Source organism: Lissotriton helveticus, chromosome 10, assembly GCF_964261635.1.
Source record: "Lissotriton helveticus chromosome 10, aLisHel1.1, whole genome shotgun sequence".
Classification (NCBI taxonomy): Eukaryota; Metazoa; Chordata; class Amphibia; order Caudata; family Salamandridae; genus Lissotriton; species Lissotriton helveticus.
In genome coordinates this window covers 1,003,921,181-1,003,933,448 of record NC_136071.1, presented here as the reverse complement: position 1 = coordinate 1,003,933,448, position 12,268 = coordinate 1,003,921,181, and the positions used below count along the sequence as shown (strand labels likewise).

At 40.1% G+C, this 12,268-nt stretch overlaps 1 protein-coding gene across 2 annotated transcripts in view; it reads left to right on the top strand.

Annotated features, from left to right (window-relative positions):
* The window catches only part of HDAC9 (histone deacetylase 9), a 2,824,806-nt gene that overhangs the window by 102,637 nt on the left and 2,709,901 nt on the right, over positions 1–12,268 (top strand). The gene's annotated exons all lie outside the window — the stretch shown is intronic.

The following is a 12,268-nucleotide window of genomic DNA, read 5'->3' as shown; positions in this document are numbered from 1 at the left end:
GGAAAAGAAACTGGAGGGCTGCGGACTGACATTGGAACCCAAGGACTGGAATTGCTTTCCAAGGGTCAAGGGGAGGATCTCTTGAGGCTGTTACAGGGACACAGATGTGAGAAGGGCTCCTCCTCTAAAATAGAAACCTGATGACTTCTTGGAACAGGGCCATGGGAGAGACCTGAATAGAGAAATACCTGTCCAATAGAATCCGGTTTAAAGATGTGAGGGCTATAGGAGCGACCAAGAGAGACTTTGACAGCATCAATACATATTTGGGACCGTTTATTGCAAAGGACATATGGTCCGAGAGGCCTGTCTCAACTTTGTAGTCATGATTGGAGTCCCCCAGAAGAACACCTGGGTGTCTGCAATCATTGGAGGTTACCAGTTTGGATGATTATTGACGTTATATCTGACCTCCTGATCTCTATGATGTGGAACAGTTTGCAAGTAATTCATCCTTGTTTTTGTTTCTGGTCCGAGTTCCCTTTCTCACCTTTGGAGCTGTGACCGGAGTTACCCCATAGAGCACCTGGGAGCATGCAAGCATTGGAGAGTACCAATTTGGAAGATTATTGACTTTGTACCTGCCCTCCTGGCATGTGTGATGCAGAATAATTTGTTGACCACTTTTTCTTGTTTTTGTTTCTAGTGGAACAGAGGCTTCTGATGGCCTTTTATGGGGCAATGATCATAGACTTAAAGTGATCCTTAGATCAATTGTTCATAATGGGAACTTTCTGACCATTTGCTTTAAAACTCTTTAAAAGCCATACATAATGATCCCCTAATCCAATTTTGTTCATATTTGTACCATTTTGCTGATTATCTATGTTTTCGAAATTGGTTTGAGAATTTTATAGTGTTGTGATTTTAACTTTATTAAGTTAGCTAGCCTACCACCGCCCAACCTCATACTTTCTGACAGTCAGTGTTTAAAAAAATGATCGGTTGCTTTGCATTTCAACATTTACCAACATCCCCCCAGTCAGTTTGGGTAACAGTAAATTGTATTTACATTTGTCAACACAAAATTCAGTTGTATTTTAAACATAGTTTGCAGCTCATGCAAACAGAAGGAGAGAGTATGAGATAAGATCGTATGCAATGTGCTAGTCTCACTAAAGTTGCCAACAAAGTCCCATCGTTTCAAGGCTGCTCACTCCTTGCATTTATTCATAAGCAATTTCAGACTATGCCTGAAGATTACAACTGCTGTGTTAAATACAGAGATTCTATCTATCCGTTATAATAGGACATCTCATAATGATACCTCCAGAGATGTAATGGTACAACAGGTTCTTAAGTGGGTGTTCCATCAAGCTGTGACATGTGGCAGTCACCACTAAAATAGCATAGAAAAAAGCAGTCCTAAAACAATTCCACCGCCATCGCTTAAACTAAAAGATAGCAAAAGAAACAGTAAAATTGCTGATTTATTGTTTGTGCACACAGTTCTTTTCTGTAGTCTTCAATTTGATTTTTCGTCACTCTTTCTCTATGAATTTGTATATATGGACTTGGATCCCTATTTGTTATTCCACAAAGGAATTAGATGCAATGGGAGAGTAGAGGACGGTAAAATGTGGCATTTGCCAGCGTTTCAATTTAATTTGCATTAAACGAAATTCATAAAAAGCACTGGCAAAGCCAAAAGATCTTAGTTTACTTTGCTAAACTGCAAGCACAGGCCATAACACAGGAACAATATACAAATTCCTATTACCCATGATAATAATAATAATAATAATAATAATCTTTATTCGGTTTTTGCAGTTCGAAAAGCCATAAGAGATAACACCATTTTTTAAAAACATTGAGTTAATTAGAAGGAAAATTTACATTTGATTTTTTAACTCGGAAAGGTAATTTTAGTCAGTTTAGAATAAAAATGGCGAAAGATGAAAAGTTACGATTTACAGATTGTTTCTGTGTCTCATGATACATTTTAAAAAGTTTAATACATGATATACCGTGCATTCTGAGTCCAAAAATTGGAGTGATAACATCGCTGGGCGGCATTGTCTATGGCCCCATTTTTTTAATAAGGGAATAAGCCATGTCTTTCGGTGTGGATGATAGAACTTACAAAAAAGTACTGTATGGATGGAGGACTGTTGGGAATGTTCGTCACAAGGGCACAGAACCATATCGGTACTCCAATTATTCTTTTCAGGAAAGGTCACCAGTCTGAAAAATAGGTTCATTCTAAACCTTGTTAGGAGCATTTTCTCGTAGGTGGAAATCCCTAAGGTGAGATATGGCTGGATTTTCATGGTCTGCTGAATAATAATTGCATGCGTGACGGATTTTTTCCTGGCCAGCGTTGATAGTCTCAGGGAATCCAGGTGGCTCAATGCTGTTTGTTTTAGATCTTTTTTAGAGATTTCTTTCATTAGTTCTGGATTAAAGTAGTATTTCTCAAGTCCCAGATCCTGGAAGAAATTTCTGATGTAAGAGATCCAAGGTATTTTTTTAGCATGGTCCAACTCCATAATGTCTTGTATAATGTTTTTAGTCAGGTTGTTTTCCTCAGATAACCAGACTCTTCTCCAGAGCATTAGAGGTTGGATTTTAATCAAATCTTCAATGAATGGGATTCCCAATTCTATGTGCGAGGCATAGATGGAAGTGCCTCGTGGTGTTGACAGAAGGAATCTCGTGAAGATGTTTTCCTCTTTTTGGATTGGGGCAGTGTTTATGTGTCCCCAAATCCCGGCGCCATATAATGCTGTGGATTGGCACTTCGCAGCATATATTTGCAACAGTTCCACTGGCGGTTTTTTCCCTAATCTATTAGAGAATTTCATTAGGGCCATGATCGCTCTTTTAAAAAGATGCCTCCTGGCTTCTACTGCCGCTTTCCAATTTTGGGCATCGTCTATCATGATACCCAAGTAGGGGTATTGCGAGGTTCTTTCAATTTTTTGCTCTTTCAGAAAGATGGTCTTTGCTGGTTTTTTTGAGCCACCGGCTGCCATAGTGAAGGTTTTTTTAACGTTTATATGCAGGTCCAGGGCTGCCATAAACATGACATTTCTTGTATTTAAACATACCGTATGCCATCATTTTGAGAATGTGGTATGGATACGGTATCAGTAAAAAAGTGGAAACTCGCATATTAAATTTGATTAAAAAACTGCTTAACCAATTTGAAGAGTGGGAAAGTGTTTCAAACATGTTATTCAGAATGACTTTATCCATGGGACAGTGTTTTTTTCCCCTCTACTGGGACTTCCAATCCGTGCAACACAGCTTGGTGTACAGTCAGAAATTGGCAAAGAGCACTTGGCCAACAAGATCACATGAATGACTGAACAGGAAGCCACATGTTGATGAGTTGTAACAGGCCTATTGTGAATGTGAGGCAGCAGCCATCTGTGTGTCTGGGTGTTTATTATCCTGCATTTCTTGAAAATAAATTATTATTATGGAATATTTTTTCTGCCTCTGCAGAGGAGATTCCCATACGTGCCAAAAGCAAACAATGATGTCATAGTTGTTCCGTTTTATCTCATTGCCGTTGTCTTGGAGCAATTACCGACAAAAGGTTGTTTTGCAACGCAAGTAAACATGTCTTGTGTTTTTATACTTTTGCCTTGATTTTAAAACCTTTAATATGGAACACTATTGGTGTGGTTAATAAAATTGACAAGGCAAAGGCCAAGGAATGGCCATTATGTTTTCTAACAGTCTATCTCAAAGCTCTTCTAGATTAATTAGTTAAGTGGCTGAAAGTCTTAGTGTGATCTATTGATCATTTTATTTTTTATATTTATCCTGATATTGCTACAGTTTTTTATTAAAAAATATGCAATGTTGATAGTTGTATTTTTTGTCAAATATGCCCATTCCTAGGTAGCTGAACTTGAACTGAAATAATCTGCATATATGGCTTTCAACATTGGCTTCCAAAGTACCTAAAGGAGAACACCTCTCTCTAAAATGTAGAACTTGGATATTTTACGTAGAAGACTAAAATTCTATAGGACCTTCAGAATCACATATTTACTTCAGGAAGAATAATCATGTAAAATGTTATAACCAACCTGGGGACCCCATTCCCCGAGGCCAACCTTTCTGTTTTTTTTATTTTTTATTATAATTTCAGGGGAGGGGCCGCAAGGCCCCCCTCCCAGGCCCCTTCTAGCCCTGGGGACCAATCCCCTGGGACCTGGCCTCATGGTTGGGGACCGTGGGTGGAGCCCCAATGCCCCCACGGTCCCGCCAGCTTGAGGAAGGGGAGCTGCTGACATGCAGCTCCCATTGCTCAAAAGCAATTCCGCTTTGCTTCATTGAAGCCAGAGCAGGTTTCCCTGCTCTCGCTTCAAGGAAGCAAAGCAGAGTTTGCTATGGCAGGGTGGGAGCCGTGCTCCCGCCCTGCCACAGCAAACAGCAGTGTCCCGGGGTGGGCACACCGCGACACTGCAGGAGCTGGCCCTGGGGGTGTTGGCAGTCCCCAGGTCCAAGGAGGGCTCCAGGAGGGGGGCCGTGCAGCCCCCCTCCCTCCATCTTGAAAGCCCCAGGGAGGTGGTGGTCCACGGTGGTCCGCAACAGACCCCTGCATTTATATATTTAATGCCCCGGGGAGGTGGTGGTCCCTGTGGCAGTGTGGGAAGGGTCAGGAGCCCCCCCACACTTTTTTTTTTTCATTTTGTCCCTGGGGCTGTGGCAGTCCCCGGGGCAGCCTTGGGGGTTTAGGACCCCCCCATGCATTTATAAAAAAAAGTCCCAGGGAGGTGGCAGTCCCAAGGGCTGCGGAAGGCCACGTCCCCCCCCCCCCCATTCAATGTAGTAAACCCCGGGGAGGTAACGGTCCCTGGGCTGTGGTGGCCCCAGCGGGTCCCCACAAATAAATAACTGATTGCCCCTGGGACCTGGCCCTCTTGGGGGCTTTTTGAAAATGAAGTGCGGGAGTCCACGTTTTGTTTTTATTTTCTCAGAAGGATTTGCGCCCCCAGTGTGAATTCTGCAGTTTTGTAATGCTTTTTTGGGCCCCGAGGGTCCTTATGAGACCCCCTGATTAGCCCTAGGGGGGCAGGGTGTTTTTACCCTGCCCCCTATTGTTGTTTTTCAACCTTTTTTCCCCTTTTTTTTGTGACGCGGTTACCGAGTCAAAAGATGGCTGCCAACACTTCCTGGTTTGAAATGTTGGCAGTCAATCAGAATTGAGCTCGTGCTCGTGAGGGTTTGCGAACACTCCTCGGTGCTCAGATATCGATCTTTTTTCTTTTTTATTAAATTTCTCAGGAACTACTGAATGGATTTACACCATTTAACAAAAAGGGCACAGTCTAAACCAAGACCTACTTTTTTGCCAAATTTGGTGTATTTCCTTTCAGCAGTTCGGGCTGTAGCCTGTAATAAAGTCCCTATGGAAATGAACATGGGGAAAACGCAGTTTGGACCCTCCTTTTTTTTTTCTCAGCCCCCGCTTGACGAATCACCCCGAAACTTTCAACACAAACTGAGTGGTCCAACCCTGTTTTTTTGAAAATTTCACAAAGATTCGTCAAACAGCGTCAAAGATATTGGCAAATCAAAAGACGCTATTCCTATTTATAATAGGTCCTAAGTATAACTACCTACTGGCAACCATATATATATATATATATATATATATATATATATATATATATATATATATATATATATATATATATATATATATATATATATATATATATATATATATATATATATATATATATATATATATATATATATATATATATATATATATATATATATATCGACACACAAAGTGATCCTCAGCCACACGAGAGCGCTCCACAGCGTTTGCTCTGCTTAGGGGTCGGATCCTGACCCAAGACGAATTTTGCAATACAAAAGAGGCGGCACAGCCAGGGTACTTTTCAGCCTTATTTATTTACTGCTTCACCCCACCAATAGTGCTTTGTTGCACTGACATGTTTGCAGACTACAAAATTACGCCAAGTCAGTCTTTAATTTTCAAAGATGATTTATTCCATTGTGGTGCAAGCCATCAGACGTGTTTCGGACATAACGTCCTTGCTCACTGATATATATATATATATATGTACTTATTGCCCTAGACATAAATTCCCTCTATACGAGTATTTCTCATGTGGATGGACTCAATGCTGTTAAGTATTATTTGGGAAAACGTAGCATTACCTATAGTCAACATAGCACTATGCTACTGAGAATGTTAGAACTGTGCTTGAATAATAACTACTTCCTGTATAACAGGGAGGTTTATCAACAGTTGAAAGGAGTGGCTATGGGGGCATGCTTCTCCCCCATGTATGCATGTTTACATGTAGGGTGGTGGGAGGAGCATGTCCTCATGGGTACGCTCACCAGTCTTTTTCCTAATTGTATTGTGCATTTTTGGCGCTTCGTTGATGATATCTGCATGGTATGGAGGGGTTCTGTGGAATCAGCTACAGAATTTGTCAACAAAATCAATGAGAATCACCTTAATTTATGTTTCACCTCACAAATCAGTACCCAACAAATTCAATGTAGTAAACCCCGGGGAGGTAACGGTCCCTGGGCTGTGGTGGCCCCAGCGGGTCCCCACAAATAAATAACTGATTGCCCCTGGGACCTGGCCCTCTTGGGGGCTTTTTGAAAATGAAGTGCGGGAGTCCACGTTTTGTTTTTATTTTCTCAGAAGGATTTGCGCCCCCAGTGTGAATTCTGCAGTTTTGTAATGCTTTTTTGGGCCCCGGGGGTCCTTATGAGACCCCCTGATTAGCCTTAGGGGGGCAGGGTGTTTTTACCCTGCCCCCTATTGTTGTTTTTCAACCTTTTTTCCCCTTTTTTTTGTGACGCGGTTACCGAGTCAAAAGATGGCTGCCAACACTTCCTGGTTTGAAATGTTGGCAGTCAATCAGAATTGAGCTTGTGCTCGTGAGGGTTTGCGAACACTCCTCGGTGCTCAGATATCGATCTTTTTTCTTTTTTATTACATTTCTCAGGAACTACTGAATGGATTTACACCATTTAACAAAAGGGGCACAGTCTAAACCAAGACCTACTTTTTTGCCAAATTTGGTGTATTTCCTTTCAGCAGTTCGGGCTGTAGCCTGTAATAAAGTCCCTATGGAAATGAACATGGGGAAAACGCAGTTTGGACCCTCCTTTTTTCTCAGCCCCCGCTTGACGAATCACCCCGAAACTTTCAACACAAACTGAGTGGTCCAACCCTGTTTTTTTGAAAATTTCACAAAGATTCGTCAAACAGCGTCAAAGATATTGGCAAATCAAAAGACGCTATTCCTATTTATAATAGGTCCTAAGTATAACTACCTACTGGCAACCACCAGTAGGCAAAATATATATATATATATATATATATATATATATCGACACACAAAGTGATCCTCAGCCACACGAGAGCGTTCCACAGCGTGTGCTCTGCCTAGGGGTCGGATCCTGACCCAAGACGAATTTTGCAATACAAAAGAGGCGGCACAGCCAGGGTACTTTTCAGCCTTATTTATTTACTGCTTCACCCTACCAATAGTGCTTTGTTGCACTGACATGTTTGCAGACTACAAAATTACGCCAAGTCAGTCTTTAATTTTCAAAGATGATTTATTCCTTTGTGGTGCAAGCCATCAGACGTGTTTCGGACATAACGTCCTTGCTCACTGATATATATATATATATATGTACTTATTGCCCTAGACATAAATTCCCTCTATACGAGTATTTCTCATGTGGATGGACTCAATGCTGTTAAGTATTATTTGGGAAAACGTAGCATTACCTATAGTCAACATAGCACTATGCTACTGAGAATGTTAGAACTGTGCTTGAATAATAACTACTTCCTGTATAACAGGGAGGTTTATCAACAGTTGAAAGGAGTGGCTATGGGGGCATGCTTCTCCCCCATGTATGCATGTTTACATGTAGGGTGGTGGGAGGAGCATGTCCTCATGGGTACACTCGCCAGTCTTTTTCCTAATTGTATTGTGCATTTTTGGCGCTTCGTTGATGATATCTGCATGGTATGGAGGGGTTCTGTGGAATCAGCTACAGAATTTGTCAACAAAATCAATGAGAATCACCTTAATTTATGTTTCACCTCACAAATCAGTACCCAACAAATTCAATTCCTTGATGTGGAAATCTACATCTCTGAAGGCATGCTGCAGACCCGTCTGCACAGAAAACCTACAGCGGGCAATGCGATATTGCACGCTAGAAGTTCGCACCCTCACCATCTGATTAGGAGCATCCTGTATGGGGAGTTTCTTAGGATGCGTAGAATCTGCAGCTCTGAGGCTGATCCTGAGAGGTGTCATGAGGCTTTCGTAAGATTCTGTGCCCGGGGGTATGATACCTCTCTGTTACAAGAAGCCAAAGATAGGGCGAATCAGTTTAATAGAGAGGAGTATCTTACCTCAGTTAATGTAAATGTCACTCAAAAATCTTTGAACAATGAGGAGAGGGAATGCAGTAATAATATCAGTTTGATAACTACTTTCAATGGTGAAGAGAGGAAGGTGAGAGGGATACTAAGAAAGCATTGGCCGCTACTGAAGACCGATATCAGTTTAGCTCCCCTGATACCAGATGAGCCCTCCGTGGTTTTTAGAAGAGCACCGTCTATGAGGGATGCTCTGGTCAGATGTAGCCCGGAGGTGGTTATTAAACCTTATCGGTTATCAGATAAATGTGGTTTTTTTAAGTGCATCTCTTGCAGAGCATGCAAGTTTGATGTTAACACCAGTGAATACCATTCTGCATTTGATCCAAACCCCATCAAGATTAGGAACCATTTCACCTGTCGTACTGATTTTGCGGTGTACGTGCTCCAGTGCACTTGTGGGCTCAAGTACATTGGAAGCACAAAATTACAGGCCTTTAACCGTATCCTGCAACACCTTAGAGCCATTGTTAATTCGGATGTGAATTATCCTGTAGCACCGCACTTTGAATTGGTCCACAAAAAGAACTTGAATGACCTGAAGTACTTTATCACTGACGCCGTACCCAAGAACATCAGGGGGGGCAACAGGGAGAAAACCCTAAGACAATTAGAAAGTAAATATATTTTACTTCTAGACACCAGGATTCTGAATGGAATGAATACAGGGGAAGATATGCACAGTTTTTTATGATTCTGTTTAACAACAGTAGTGTTGAGGCTCCCCAATATTCTTAATTTATGAGCTATCTACTTATCGTTTTTAGCCAGTTCTCCATTTGGATTGCCTGATATTCATCATTCACCCTAATTAGTTTTATGGTGGTAACTAGTTGTCAATCTGTGTAGGATCCCTGAGTCTTTCTGTAGTGTGATCGTATACAAATTAGGGGTTTTTCATCAGCGATCCCACCTGTATAGTAGCCAGCTGTCATGTTAGTTTTGCTGGTAAAGGGCTGGGTACTGCTCTTTTACAACAGTTTTCTCCATTAGGATTTGGGCCCTATGCCATAATGTTTCCATGTTTCGACAGTGAACCAGGTTTTTACTTGTTATAAATATTTGCACGTTATTTAGACTAATAACTGATTTCTGGCGTCATGTAACCCTTCATAAATAGTGGTTTTATCGTGCCGTCCCATTCGCATTCCCATTAATATGAATTTAAATTCTTTTTAATGTTGAATACGTTTTGCACTTTGCACAATTTTGCACTTTACAATTGTTATGCACTTGCACTTTTTTATTTGGATTGTTGTATGAATTCAGCTTGTGGTCAGCATTATGTATATAGACTGTGTTATATTAATTCACATTAAGTTCCCAAAATATTTCTTCCGATGGATCAGCCAGGATAGGGCATTTATATCGAATTTAAAATGATTGTCCATTAATTTTTTATATTTTAAAATTCATTAAATATTCCTGATTTATATGTATATTAATATGTGTATCCTCGGATGGTGAGCTTTAGTATGTCTTTTATGTCTATTCATTGTTGACGCCTCTTCAATCTGACTTTGCACAGTATTTAAAGCACAGTTATTGGTTCCTATGGTCATGTGATCAAGGCTACCGTGACGTAGCCGAAACGCGTCATGCTGGTGACAAGGGAGCAATAAACCACCTTTTGAAAGTACTTTCAGCGCTGTTTTGTGGTCTGTACCTGCGTTTGTTGGGTCGGTATCCAGAGCCGATCAGCGGGAGTTTGGAACGGATATATATATATATATATATATATATATATATATATATATATATATATATATATATATATATATATATATATATATATATTAATTAGGTGGAAACATGTAAGTCTACATCTAGATGGAGATCTCCACTCAGAAGTGGTAAATAGCAAAAAAGTGGAGAGTTACATCTAGGTGTAGGAGCAGATCTATCCATGAGTTAAATATACACATGTATATTTCCCTTTATGAATCAGACATCAGCGGGAAGGATATTGCATATAGGATTGTGTTTGTACTTTTGATTGTATGTTATGTTCTCCATTAAGATTGTCTGATGTTTTTACTTTTGGGCTGGCATCCTTCATCTTTGGTTTCCAAAACAGGTTTACATCTTGCAGGTTCACAGTGCCATAAAACAGAATTAAGCATTGGTTGAGGCACTTGCTGGCACCTTTTTGTCGCATGACTACTAAAACGTTCCTCTGTCTGCCATTGTGTTGAACTTGCATATAGTAAATTATTGTGCATTCCATAGTAAATGAGAAGTGCACTCCAGCATTTCTTGGTTATGTACTTCCACAGCTATAGTGCAATGCATCACATTATTACTAGTATATTTACTACATTATTTCCCACATGCATCAAAGTCAATTGCATTCGCAAACGGTGCGAATCGCAATTTTCGGCCGTTTGCGAATGCAATTGACTAATTTGGAATGCATCATGCATTTCGCAATTTTAGGAATTGCAAGCATGTTGCAATTCCTAAAATTGCGATTGCATTTAAGAAATCACAATTTCAGATGTCTTAAATGCAATGCATGATCATTTTTTATTTGCGAATTCGCAATTTGGAAGTGGTAAAATAGCATGAAGTTGACCTTCATGCTAATTTACCGAAAACATTCAAATATGCACAAATTGCATTTTTGAAAGTATTAATTTACACACACACATGCCCTTGACTTCAGCTACAACGTAGACACCAAAGAATAGTCCGTTTTTTATTTTCGATTATCCTATGTGGATCTCAGTTGCAGGCTCAGTGATGACAACGTTTATATTAAGAGAGAAACTTAATAATAATCACTATATGGTATGTTGAACACTTTAGAATAGTCGGGCTTTATATTTATTCCCATTAACGTTTTACTTTAGTTATAACGTAGACATCAAGGAATAGTCCGTTTTCTATTTTTGGTTATCTTATGTGGACCCTAGTCGCAGACTCAATGACGACAATGTCTACGCAGCTGAGAGAGATAATCGCAATAAAGATCGCTATTTAAATGCGTTTCTTTCTAACGGAAGTAACATCGCATTTTGACGATTGGAGCCATCGGGACCCCGTTTCTCGCCGTCAGACTGTTAAGCTTCACTAAAAATAAACCAGAAGGTAAGAGTAACGTGTCCTTTCGAGTCCACTGTAGATTTATCTAGACATTTGTCTTTAAAGCCGGTAAAAACTAACGCTACGTATCTCCCCGTAGCCTTGTCAGAAAATTAAGAGAAAGGAACTTCCCCACATCAGGAGAAGTCACGTATTTAAGGGTACATCGACACCCATACAGGTAGATCTCTATTTTTATTATTTGGAATCACTTCCACTAATGAAGAGACGTAGTTCGTCTGTTGATATCGTATCCTAAAGAGTCTTCATAACTTTTTCCTGCAGGGACCTACAAGCACACGTATCATACGTATTGTATATAACCCTGTCCTCGTGACGGCGAGAAACTCAAGTCGTTTTATCCACTTTACCAGGTATAAGCTGTAGAGTTAAGTAGAATAAGATGGACCAGAATATAATTACATAAACTTAAGTTACTTACCTCGTTCTTGGGGTTTCTTTCTGGTTTTTCTTTTAGCTCTCCTAGACCTGTTTCCAAAGAACAATCATAAACCTAATACCAATCTTTTAAATCAGAACAAACCCGTGCTCCGCTTGTTTATTAAATCCTGATATTCAAATCAGATGTCAATTCAGGGTAACTATCTGTATTAAGCTTCCTTATCTTTGAGCATGCATATATTTATTAGATTAAAAAGTGCCCACTAGTAACCTTTATACTGTAACTATCATTTACTTTTTATATCTTTAGTGTCCAACTAGTTGTTTATCACCTTGGATACCTCTGATCTTTTAAAAGAA